The sequence below is a fragment of the Callithrix jacchus genome, chromosome 1, assembly GCF_049354715.1.
Source record: "Callithrix jacchus isolate 240 chromosome 1, calJac240_pri, whole genome shotgun sequence".
In the NCBI taxonomy this organism is placed as follows: Eukaryota; Metazoa; Chordata; class Mammalia; order Primates; family Cebidae; genus Callithrix; species Callithrix jacchus.
In genome coordinates this window covers 103,259,279-103,271,777 of record NC_133502.1, presented here as the reverse complement: position 1 = coordinate 103,271,777, position 12,499 = coordinate 103,259,279, and the positions used below count along the sequence as shown (strand labels likewise).

Here is a 12,499-nt window from a genome sequence, read left to right as displayed (position 1 = left end):
GTCTAAATAAACACAAAATCTCTTGACAGCTTGATGTGTTCAGGGCCACCATCTTAGGGATGTTTTCAAAGTCAATGCAATGAGTGATGTTCAATGATTTCTAGACTTCTATTAGTTTTGGAAACAAAGTCCTCGCCAACTGCACACACACACAGGCATGCACACACACACTTGCATGCACACACACTCTCTCTCACACACACAATGTGTTCTGCAGTATCAAAGCTCTTGCCATGTCATTCAGTGGAGAACTCGTAAGAGCTTCATTGGCTCTGCTTGGGTGGACACAACTGTGCACTGGATTCCAAAAGATAAACCAAAGACCGGGTCATGTTTTTCATGAAACTTTCAACAGATTGTGGCAACAAATGGATGAACAAACAAACTAATGAATAAATAAGTGCAATAAGGAAGTTTTCTTTAAAAACAAAACTATCCATTCAAATAGTCTTTAGTCTAAGTATACATTTTCATGATTGTCTGTATGTGCATTAGAAATGTCATTTTTAGGAATTGATGGAGATTTCAGATGGCTGATGTTTGTTTTCAATGACCTATTTTGCCCTCTCCCTTCTGCAAATGGTCAATTCCACATGGATTCTCAAAATTATAAAAAATGTCTACTGTTCCTTGAAATTCGGAATGTGGAACCCGGTAATGAGAGACATGATAGGGACAATGTTTATTGTCCCTATCATCCTACACCTGCATCCCCACTCATCCATGGAGAGAGTCTAAGAAGAGTAAAGGGAAAGGAATTGGGAAGAAAAAAATGATCTCATTTGCAATAGAAAAAAACAGAAGAGGATATATATATATATTTAACCAATACATTGTATTAAAGAATTTTAGTAAACATATTTCCATATTTAAGTACATTTGTAGACACTCTGAATCTGTTTCACAGATGCACCAGTGCTGAGGGTTTGTTTTTTTTTTAAATCAGATCATTAATGTTAGAGGTTTTAAGTTTTTGGAGGTATGGAAGGTAACTTCAGGTTCTTTCTTATCCACTTTCCTTTTTTCTCTCTCCTCCTTCCTTCTCTTCATTCTCTCTTCTCCTTCTGAGTACTCAGCTAGGCAAGGCAAAAGGGGCTCAGCCCTAACCTCATACTTTAGAGAGTCCTACATATCACATAGAGACACAGATTAAAGAACATGTGGGAACCTCTGCCACTTGGGATCCAGTTTTCAGTGCTGAGATAGTGTGACCCTAAATACCCACCCTCATGATTCACATCATTCAGGCCCCAGGCAAATACTTCTCCATCTTGTCCTGTATCCAAATGCCTTAAAGACTTATGAGCTGTCCTGCTGCTACTCACATCAGTGATGAACACTACCTTAGAGTCTGTGAAAAGATTTTGAGTGGCAGAAGCACCTAGGTAAGAGAAAAGACAAATTATTGGCTTGTCAAATCATTTTTCTCTGATAGCATGAAGGCAATAGAGCCTTGTGTGATCAAGTATCATTTCCCAGTTGTGCTGAGCATCTACTTTCTTACTTCTCTTTGTGTTTCCACAGGTATTTACAAATTAGCACAGCATTCAGAACAGTAGCACCTGGAGTCTGGGGAGCCTATTCTGAAATGAAATCATCCAAATTACTCTTACATCAGTATAGCTACACATCTAGACATTTTGTGAGTAGTTGTTTTTCATATATGGCTCTAGATGTTGCTTTAAGCAATGATGAAAATTGTGATATGACTATATTTTAAAATGAAAATATTTGGTAAGTTGTGGTAAAAATAATCTATGACCAACAATCCAAATACAATGTTTGGACATGATCTATAAAGGAATTTTATTGACAACTCCAGTTGCTACTGTGTTAGCAGAGTAATTTTTCCCCAAGCAGAAATTAGTAATAAAAAACTACCTTAGGACAATAATATTTTAAGAAAAGCATCTATTTTGGCATTACTGTCAATAGAATATAAAATAAGTGAAAGTGCCGATTACAACATAGTGTTTTGCTGAAACAAAGGCAAAAAAAAAAAAAAAACCTTTGTGGATTGTATTTGTGAATTAATGACACCTATTTTATTACTTATCAAATACTACTGGCCTATCAAGAAGATACCCAGACAAACACAATGTAATTAAATCTAGTCATATTTGAGAGTTTGTTGACTTTCAGTCATGCAAAAACCATAGCCTTTAAAAATCTTTCTTCATTCTATCATTATGAATACATGTTTGGCCAAGAAAAGGATAGAATGGCCATTATTTGGCAGTTTGTTAGCTCATAATTATTTAGCTCTGTAGTACATGTCATCCATGTATACCCTCACCACCTTCTTTCTTCCATTTTCCCTTCTTTTCTTTTATCTTGCCTCAGATGTGGCTCTATTTCTCCCTTGCACACCCCTCTTCTCTCCTTTTTGTCCTCATAAATCTTACTCCATAATCTCATGTGCTTAATTAATGTAATATTTCTTTATTTTTAAAAATCAAATTAAATTAATCTCAGAGTTTCCATCTCTCTCAAGTGACAAAAATATGTCAATTTTAGTCATTACAGAGGAGGGCATGAGGATGGTATTCTCTTCCTCTTTCTGTTTCTCTAGTGCCATGTAAGAAATCAGAAAGCCTACACTAAATTCAGGAGAAGGCTCTTTCACTCAAGACATCAGATTGAGCACTGAAATCCTGGGTCCCAAGCTAGGTAACTCACTGAAGGTGAGCAGCTTTTTTGTGAAGCTGGGACTTGATCTGTCATTGTTATTGGGAGCCTGGTGGTGGGAGTCCAGATGCTCCCAGACCCCACATTCATAGCATCCTGAGGTTCTGCTTTCTTCCCTCCACAGGGCAGGAGGAGGTGGGTGTGGGTCACACTATCTGAAGAATCTGACAACCCCAACCCCTTCCCAGTCTGAGAAAAATATCTCTGCTTCCTTTAGTTACCTTAAAATCCCTCCTTCCTCCCTCTCCCTAGGATAATTCCTTCAGGAGTCCTGTGATTCTGGAAAAACAAGCAAGAGAGTCAAATTGTCTAAACGTAATTTCTGCTTTCATGGATCACAAACAAGAAAGTGAACACAAAGGTCTGGCTATGTTTTTGGAAGAGAAGAAGGAAAACTCCAAGAAGGGCAAAACAAATAGATGTTTTAGAAAATTATCTCATATATTTGGACTTTGGGCATGTGGGCGAAACCCTCCCCTAAACAGTGTATGCTTAATTCTGGAGCTCTGAGGGGGTTGGAACATGAAATCAGGGGCCCAGATAATTATGATTGATTTTAGATTTTAAGTGAAATTTCAGGTGTTGGTCCAGTCTATCCATTCAGCTCAGTAAAAAACCAACAGAGATAGTGACTCAAGGTTCTTCTTCTGGCCAAGAATGAAGTCAGTGCGTTGGGTTGGTGCATCCCTAAGGTGTATCTCTTGGGAATTAGTGTTTCCTACAAACTCCAGCCTAGGCCCCTGGAAGACCCGCTTGCTGCTCCAGACACACTTAACATATTGACAAAATTAAACATGTTCACAGGTGAGCTTCTTCCTTCCTTCATATATTCACTTATTCATTCAACAAATTATTTGTTGAGTGCCATGCACTGTACTAGGTGCTGGGTGTGCACTGGTGCCTAAAATAGACGTGGGGTTTTCCTTTGGAACTTATGATCTAGTGGGCAAGGATATCCAATATACAAGAAAACAATATAAATTACAAATTGTGCTAAGGGAGTGAACACAGAGAATGAGAAGGACACTCAAAGAACCTAAAACACAATTGTGTCTAGAAAGACTAAAGGAATTAGGAAGATTGTTGTCTTTTTCATAGAAGTATCAGAAGAAGTTCTTACCTATGTGTAAACTTTAGAGGATGTTGTATGAAAAAAGTGCTTTTTATTCTTCATTAATACTAAGGAGTTGAGCTAGCATTAAAACCTGCAAGTTTTGAGGAGATCCGTGTTGGATTCACCTGATGAAGAATTTTTGTGCTGTGAAAGAATGGAATGAGTTGTTCAGGGAGGGTCAGATCATCATCAGTTCCCTTGATTAAAAACAGACATAATTACTGCTCAATAGTAAAAAAAAAAAAAGTAAATATGCCACATGAATGAGTCTCAAAAGCATAGCGCTGAGTGAAAGATGCCTTATACAAAAGGCTACTTATTGTATGATTCCATTAACTTGAAACTCTAGATTAGGCTTAATTAATCACTGGGGGATAACTGGGACAATCATTGCCTGGGGAGGGGCAGTGCAGTGGGGCTGGAATTAACAAGGAAGGTGCGTGAGGGAACTTTCCTCACGGTATAGATAATGGGCATGTTCTATACCTTGACAGAGATTTGGCTCACACAGATATGCCCATTGGCAGTACACAGCCAGTTGTTCATTTAGTATGTTTGCATGTCACTAGACACACATTTTATCTAAAGTAAATAAGGAAAAATTGAGGAGGGAAGGAAGGAAGGAAGCAAAGGGAGAGAAGGAAGGAAGAAAAAAGAAAAAGGGTAAACACAACTAAGGAAGGAAAGAAGAAATGAAGAGAAAGAACCAAAACCAAACAATAAGTTAATGATATGCATCCTGGAGTTTTAGGGGTGAAGTGTACTGATGTCTGCAATTTCTGCATGACTCTGAAATACATGAAAAAGTAAGATGACCTGATGAATGGGTATTTAGCTACACAAATAATAAGGCAAATACAACCAAATATTAACAATTGTAGAATCTAGGAAATGAGTGTATGGGGATTCACTGTATAATTCTTTAGCTTTAGTGGTGTTTCTGTTTTGTTCTTAAAATATTAAGTAAAAAGTAGTCACTACTTATTGAGGACTTACTAAAATCTGTTAGTTGTTGTGCTATGCAGTGTTGATATATTGCCTCTCCTACTAAAGAGAATAATTCATGGTGGATATTTATTCTTTGTGGATTAGTAAATTTGTAAATTGTAAATTAGGAAACTGTGACTAAGACAATTCAACGAACATGTTCAGCACTGTATGACTAAATGGCGGGCCTATCTGCTTGCAAAGTTTGCACCTGTGCTGTCTCATATGGTACCCACAGCCACACGTTGTGCTTGAGAACTGAAATCTGGTTAGTTTGACTGAGGAACTGAATTTATGATTTAATTTTAATTAGAAAAACAATATTCAATTCAGTAATTGGAAAACTCAATTTAGTTACTGTAAAATTTCAAGTATGTTTGCAACAACTTGGATAAGTGAATCTATATTTTCAATGCTAAATTTTATGAAATCTAAGTACTGATCAAATATTTTTTTTTTGATACAGGATCTTGCTCTGTTGCCCAGGCTAGAGTGCAATGGCATGATCTTGGCTCACTGCAGCCTCCAACTCTTGGGTTCAAGCAATTCTCCTGCCTCAGCCTCCTATGTAGTTGGGACCACAGGTATATGCCACCAAGCCTGGCTAATTTTCAAACTTTTTTTGTAAGACAAGTTCTCACTTTGTTGCCCAGGCTGGTCTCAAACTCCTGAGCTCTAGCCATCATCCAGCCTCGGCCTCCCAAAGTGCTGGGATTACAGGTGTGAACTGCTGCACCTGGCCTCATCAAGTATTTATTTAAAAAAAATTGTTTTTGACACAAAGTCTCACTCTGTTGCCTGAGCTGGAGTACAGAGGTGTGATCATAGCTCACTGCAGCCTTGACCACCCAGGCTCAAGCAATTCTCCTGCCTCAGCCTCCCAAGTAGCTGGGACTCCAAGTACATGTGACCACACCCAGCTAATTTTTTTTTTAATAGAGATGAAGTCTCTACATTGCTCAAGATGATCTTGAACTCCTGAGTTCAAGGGATTCTCCTACCTTAGCCAAAATGCTGAGTTACAGGCATGAGTCCACTGCATCCAGCCTCTTATCAAGTATTTCTAATGCAAACTTAGTATCTAAATCATGTGTCTTACATGTAATGTAGACACATTTTGAAGATTTATTGTGAAAAAAAAGAATGTAAAATATATAATTAATAATGTTCACATTGATGATAGGTTGAAATAATATATTTTGGGTATATTGGGTTAAAATTTAAAATATTGAAATTATAGTTTCACCTCTTTTTACTTTAAAAAAATCATGCCTATATGGAGGCGGCGAAGGAGCCCGCCATGGAGCACGTGACGGAGGGTTCCTGGGAGTTGCTGCCAGTGCCACTGTACCCACGGGTGCTGGGCGCACTGCGGGAGCTGGGCTTCCCATACATGACGCTGGTGCAGCTGTGAGACCTCAGACAAATGGCTTCAGCTCTCCGAGCCTGGTTCTCATCCTGGACCTGCCCACTGTAGCTGTAAGACCTTGGACAAATGGCTTAATCTCTTCGTGCTTCATTTTCCTTCTCTGTGCCTCATGGGGTTGCTGTCGGGACTAAATAAACCAGTCCGCACACCGTAGGCGCTCACCTGCAACCATCCCTCTGTTCTTGCGAAACAAAGATGTTGCTGCAGAAGCGGTCACAGGTAGTGGCAAAACACTCGCTTTTGTCATCCCCATCCTGGAAATTCTTCTGAGAAGAGAAGAGAAGTTAAAAACAAGTCAGGTTGGAGCCATAATCATCACCCCCACTCGAGAGCTGGCCATTCAAATAGACGAGGTCCTGTCGCATTTCACGAAGCACTTCCCTCAATTCAGCCAGATTCTTTGGATTGGAGGCAGAAATCCTGGAGAAGATGTTGAGAGGTTTAGGCAACAAGGTGGGAACATCATTGTGGCCACTCCCGGCCGCTTGGAAGACATGTTCCGAAGGAAGGCAGAAGGCCTGGATCTGGCCGGCTGTGTGCGATTCCTGGATGTCCTGGTGTTGGACGAGGCAGACAGACTTTTGGACATGGGATTCGAGGCAAGCATCAACACTATCCTGGAGTTGTTGCCAAAGCAGAGGAAAACAGGCCTTTTCTCAGCCACTCAGACGCTGGAGAACTTGGTGAGAGCTGGCCTCCAGAACCCTGTCCGGGTCTCAGTGAAGGACAAGGGCGTGACAGCCAGCCGCGCCCAGAAGACCCCCTCCCGCCTGGAAAACTACTACATGGTATGCAAGGCAGATGAGAAATTTAATCAGCTGGTCCATTTCCTTTGCAGTCATAAGCAGGAGAAACACCTGGTCTTCTTCAGTACCTGTGCCTGTGTGGAATACTATGGGAAGGCTCTGGAGGCGCTGGTGAAGGTCATGAAGATTATGTGCATTCATGGAAAGATGAAATATAAACGCAGTAAGATCTTCATGGAGTTCCGCAAATTGCAAAGTGGGATTTTAGTGTGCACTGATGTGATGGCCCGGGGAATCAATATTCCTGAAGTCAACTGGGTTTTGCAGTATGACCCTCCCAGCAGTGCAAGCGCCTTCGTGCATCGCTGAGGTCGCACGGCCCGCATTGGCCACAGGGGCAGTGCTCTGGTGTTCCTTCTGCCTATGGAAGAGTCATACATCAATTTCCTTGAAATTAACCAAAAATGCCCCCGCAGGAGATGAAGCTCCAGAAAAACACAGTGGACCTTCTGCCAAAACTCAAGTCCATGGTCTTGGCCGGCAGAGCTGTGTTTGAAAAGGGCATGAGAGCTTTTGTGTCGTATATCCAGGCTTATGCAAAGCGTGAATGCAACCTGATTTTCAGATTAAAGGATCTTGATTTAGCCAGCCTTGCTCGAGGCTTTGCCCTGTTGAGGATGCCCAAGATGCCAGAATTGAGAGGAAAGCAATTTCCAGATTTTGTGCCTGTGGACATTAATACAGACACTATTCAATTTAAAGATAAAATTAGAGAAAAGCAGAGGCAGAAACTCCTGAAGCAACAAAGAAAAGAGAAAACAGAAAATGATAAGAGGAGAAAATTCATAAAAAATAAAGCTTGGTCAAAGCAGAAGGCCAAAAAAGAAAAGAAGAAAAAAATGAATGAGAGGAGGAAAAGGGAAGAGGGTTCTGATATTGAAGATGAGGACATGGAAGAACTTCTCAGTAACACAAGACTCTTGAAAAAAACTTTAAAAAGGCAAAATAACTGAAGAATTTGAGAAGAGCTTGTTGACAACTGGCAACAGAACAATCAAGACAGAAGATTTTGGGATCTCAGATTTGGAAGAGGACAGCTGATTCCAGTGCCACAGATGAACCCACAAAGGCATAGTGATTCCTTAACTTGGTGGATGGCTCCAGTTTGCTTTCAGTGGAAATCAAAACTTCAGGAGACATCTGAGAAGAATCACATCTCTGAAAGCTGTCCTTTCAGACTAGAGGGAAATGAGGAATTTCACAATTGTGAATATTTTACTGAAAACAGTCCAGTCTTGGCCAAATGTGGTGGCTCTTGCCTGCAATCCCAGCACTTTGGCAGGCAGATCACTTGAGCCCAGGAGTTCAAGACCAGCCTGGGCAACACAGTGAGACCCTCTCACTAAAAACAACAAAACAAAACAATTACAGTCTTGAAATAGTCTAACAAAAGAAAATGCAAAATTATTTGAGTGTAAACAATAAAGTCAATATTTATCATGATGGGTCACATAGATATATATGAGCATTTATATATATATACATATATGAGCTTTTTCTGAGGCTATATTTTTAGTTATTTATTTTTAAACATAAAGATACTGAAGTATACTTGACTTTTGGTTTTCAAAACCATTTCTTAGTATCTTCGGGCACTTGACCTCCCTGAATATCCTTGGCCCTGGGCTTCAGTTATCCTTTGATGCCCTGAAAAGGTGGCTAATGTGCTGTGGTTTTTCTATGTTAAGAATAGTCCCAGTATTGTTTTATTGGTGAATAGCTGAAAAACAGAGGAATTAAGTCATATTCCAGGAAGGAGAGTTAGTTTTAGTGCCTTCTGTTGAATAAATGGCATCCTTTTGAAAAACAACAACAACAAAAAAAAAAAACCAAAACAAAACAACAACAACAAAAATCATGCCTATAATCCTAGCACTTTGGTAGGCTGAAACAGGTGGATCATATGGTCAGAAGATCAAGACCACACTGGACAAAATGGTGAAACTGTCGCTACTAAAAATACAAAAAAAATTAACCAGGCACAGTGGCATGCACCTATAATCCCAGCTGCTTGTGTGGTTGAGGCAGGAGAATTGCTCGAACCTGAGAGACGGCGGTTGCAGTGAGCCAAGATCACATCACTGCACTCCAGTCTAGGTGACAAAGTGAGATTCTATCTCAAAAAATAAAAGTAAAAAAATTAACATATAATATATGTGACTGTATTAGTCTGTTCTCACAGTGCTGATAAAAGACATACCAGAGACTGGGTAATTTATAAAAGAAAGAGGTTTAATTGACTCACAGTTCCAGAGGGTTGGGGAAGCTTCACAATCATGGTGGAAGGCAAATGAGGACCAAAGCCATGTCTTACATGGTGGCAGGTAAGAGAGTGTGTTCAGAGGAACTCCCATCAGATCTTGTGAGACTTATTCACTACCATGAGAACAGTATTGGGGAAACCACTCCCATGATTCAGTTATGTCCACCTGGCACCACCCTCAACACTTGGGGTTATTACAATTCAAGGTGAGATTTGGGTGGGAACAGAGTCAAACCATATAATTCTGCCCTTGGCCCCTCTCAAATCTCATGTCCTCAAATTTCAAAACCAATCATGCCTTCTCAACAGTCCCCCAAAGTCTTAAATCATTTTAGCATTAATTCAGAAGTCCACAGTCCAAAGTCTGGTCTGAGAAAAGGCAGGTCCCTTCTGACTAAGAGCCTGTAAAAGCAAAAGCAAGTTCAAGTTAGTTATGTCCCATATATAATGGGGGTACAGGAATTGGGTAAATATACCTGCTCCAAATGGAAGAAATTGGCCCAAACAAAGGGGCTACAGGCCCCATGAAAGTCTGATATCCAATAGGGCAGTCATTAAAACTTACAGGTCCAAATGATCTCTTTTGACACTGTGTCTCACGTCCAGGGTGTGTTTATCAAGAGGTGAGCTCCCATGGCCTTGTGCAGCTCTGTCCCTATGGCTTTGCAGCATACAGCCACCCTCCTGGCTGCTTTCACAGGCTGGCATTGAGTGTCTGTGGCTCTTCCCGGTGCATGGTGCAGGCTGTCAGTGGATCTACCATTCTGGGGTCTGGTGGACAGTGGCCCTCTTCTCACAGGCCCTAGTAGGGACTCTGTGTGGGGGCTCCAACCTTACATTTCCCTTCTGCACTGCCCTTGTAGAAGTTCTCCATGAGTGCCCTGCCTTTGAAGCAAACTTCTGCCTAGACATCCAGGCATTTTTATACATCCTCTGAAATCTAGGCAGAAGTTCCCCAAACCTCAGTTCTTCATTTCTGTGCACTCATAGGCCCAACACCACATGTAAGCTGCCAAGGCTTGGAGCTTGCACCCTTTGAAGCAATGGCCTTAGCTGTATGTTGGCCCCTTTTAGCCAAGACTGGACTTGAAGCAGGTGGGACACAGGACACCATGTCCTGAGGCTACAGAGAGCAGGGTGGCCCTGGGTGTGGCCCACGAAACTAATTTTCTTTTCTAGGCCTCCAGGCCTGTGATGGTAGGAGCTGCTAAGAAGGTCTTTGTCATGTTCTGGAGACATTTTCTCCATTGTCTTGGTGATTAACATTTGGTTCCCCGTTGCTTATGCAAATTTCTGCAGGTGGCTTGAATTTCTCCCCAGAAAATGGGTTTTTCTTTTCTATGGCATTGTCAGCCTGCAAATTTTCCAAACTTTTATGCTCTGCTTTCTCTTGAACATTTTGCCACTTAGAAATTTCTTCTGCCAATTTATTGAGGTCAGGAGTTCAAGACCAGCCTAGCCAAGATGGGTGAAACTCCATTTCTACCAATAAAAAAAACCACAATAATTAGCTGGGCATGGTGACACATGCCTGTAGCCCCAGCTACGCAGGAGGATGAGGCAGGAGAATTGCTTGAAACTAAGAGGCAGAGGTTGCAGCGAGCTGAGATCATGCCACTGCACGCCAGCCTGGGCAACAGAGTAAGACTTCCTCTCAATTTTAAAAAAAAGTTTGTGCACGGCAGCTCTCACTTGTAATCCCAGTACTTTGGGAGGCCAAGGTGAACAGATTACTTGAGGTCAAAAGTTTGAGACTAGCCTGGCCAATATAGCAAAACCCCATATCTACTAAAAATACACAAATTAGCTGGGTGTGGTGGTGTATGCCTGTAATCCCAGCTATTTGGGAGGCTGAGGCATGAGAATCACTTGAGCTGGGGAGGAAGAAAGAGATTGCAGTGAACCAAGTTTGCAGCACTGCACTCCAACCTGGGTGACAGAGTGAAACTCTCTCTCAAAAAAAAAATTTCTTCTGCTAAATACTCTAAGTCAACTTTCTCAAGTTCAAAGTTCCATGGATTTCTAGGGAAGGACCAAAAATGCTGCCAGTCTCTTCGTATAGCAAGAGTGACTTTTATTTCAGTTCCCAACAAGTTCCTTATCTTTACCTGAGACCACATCAGCCTGGACCTTATTGTCTGCACCAGTATTAGCAATTTGATCAAAGTCATTAAACAAGTCTCTAGGAAGTTCCAAACTTTCCCACATTTTTCTGTCTTCTTCTGAGCACCCCCAAACTGTTCCAACCTCTGCCTGTTACCTGGTTCCAAAGTCGCTTCCACATTTTCAGGTATCTATAGTAGCATCCCACTCCTGGTACCAATTTACTATATTATCTGTTCTAACATTGCTAATAAAGACATACCTGAGACTGGGTAATTTATAAAGAGAGGTTTAATTGACTCAGTTTCACATGGCTGGGAGACCTCCAATCATGGCAGAAGGTGAATGAGGAGCAAAGTCATGTCTTACATGGAGGCAGGCAAGACAGTGTGTTCAGGGGAATTCCAATTTATAAAACCATCAGATCTCATGAGACTTATTCACTACCATGAGAACAGTATTGGGAAATCCACTTCACCTGGCCCTACCCTCAACACATGAGGATTATTACAATTCAAGGTGAGATTTGGGTGGGGACACAGCCAAACCACATCAGTTACTTACATTGTATTTCTATAATTTGACAGAGCTGGTCTACACTCTTTCCACTTTACCCAGCATGGATTGTATTCATACATAGGATAGGCATGTCAATTACCAGGTATGGGTGTGCAGTGAGGTCAGGATATACTAAGTCATAAAACTCTTCGTAACTTAGATCCTCAGAAATTTTGTATCATGTTTATTATGTACCAGAAATGATTTTCAAGACTTGACATTTATTAATTCATCTAACCTTACCACAATCCTATAAAGTAGGTACAATTATCTACATTTTACAGATGAGAAAACTGAGGTATAGAGGCATGTGCACAGATATTTAGTAGCTGCTAAATCAAATTAAAGGAACTACTGCAACTGGCATATACAAAGAATTTAAAACTGAGTCTTTCAGAACTTTCTTTAAATGGCTTTGATTTAGAGATTTGGTTTCAATTATTTGGACTTCTCAGAATGTTTTCATCCTCTTAGGACCCTGGCCTCATTTTTGTGTACAGGCTTTCTGAATTGTACATCCTTCCCAGAATTCTAAAGCGTTTATTCAAACA

General features: G+C 40.8%; 1 long non-coding RNA gene and 1 pseudogene across 1 annotated transcript; both read left to right on the top strand.

Annotated features, from left to right (window-relative positions):
* Window positions 1–445: 445 nt before the first annotated feature.
* Window positions 446–4,698, top strand: LOC118154527 (uncharacterized). Its single transcript, XR_004744527.3, has 3 exons — window positions 446–1,642; window positions 2,573–2,684; window positions 2,941–4,698. It is a non-coding gene; the product is annotated as an uncharacterized LOC118154527 (long non-coding RNA).
* A 1,369-nt stretch (window positions 4,699–6,067) lies between these two features.
* Window positions 6,068–10,985, top strand: LOC100389479 (ATP-dependent RNA helicase DDX55-like; annotated as a pseudogene).
* The last annotated feature ends 1,514 nt before the right edge of the window (window positions 10,986–12,499 follow it).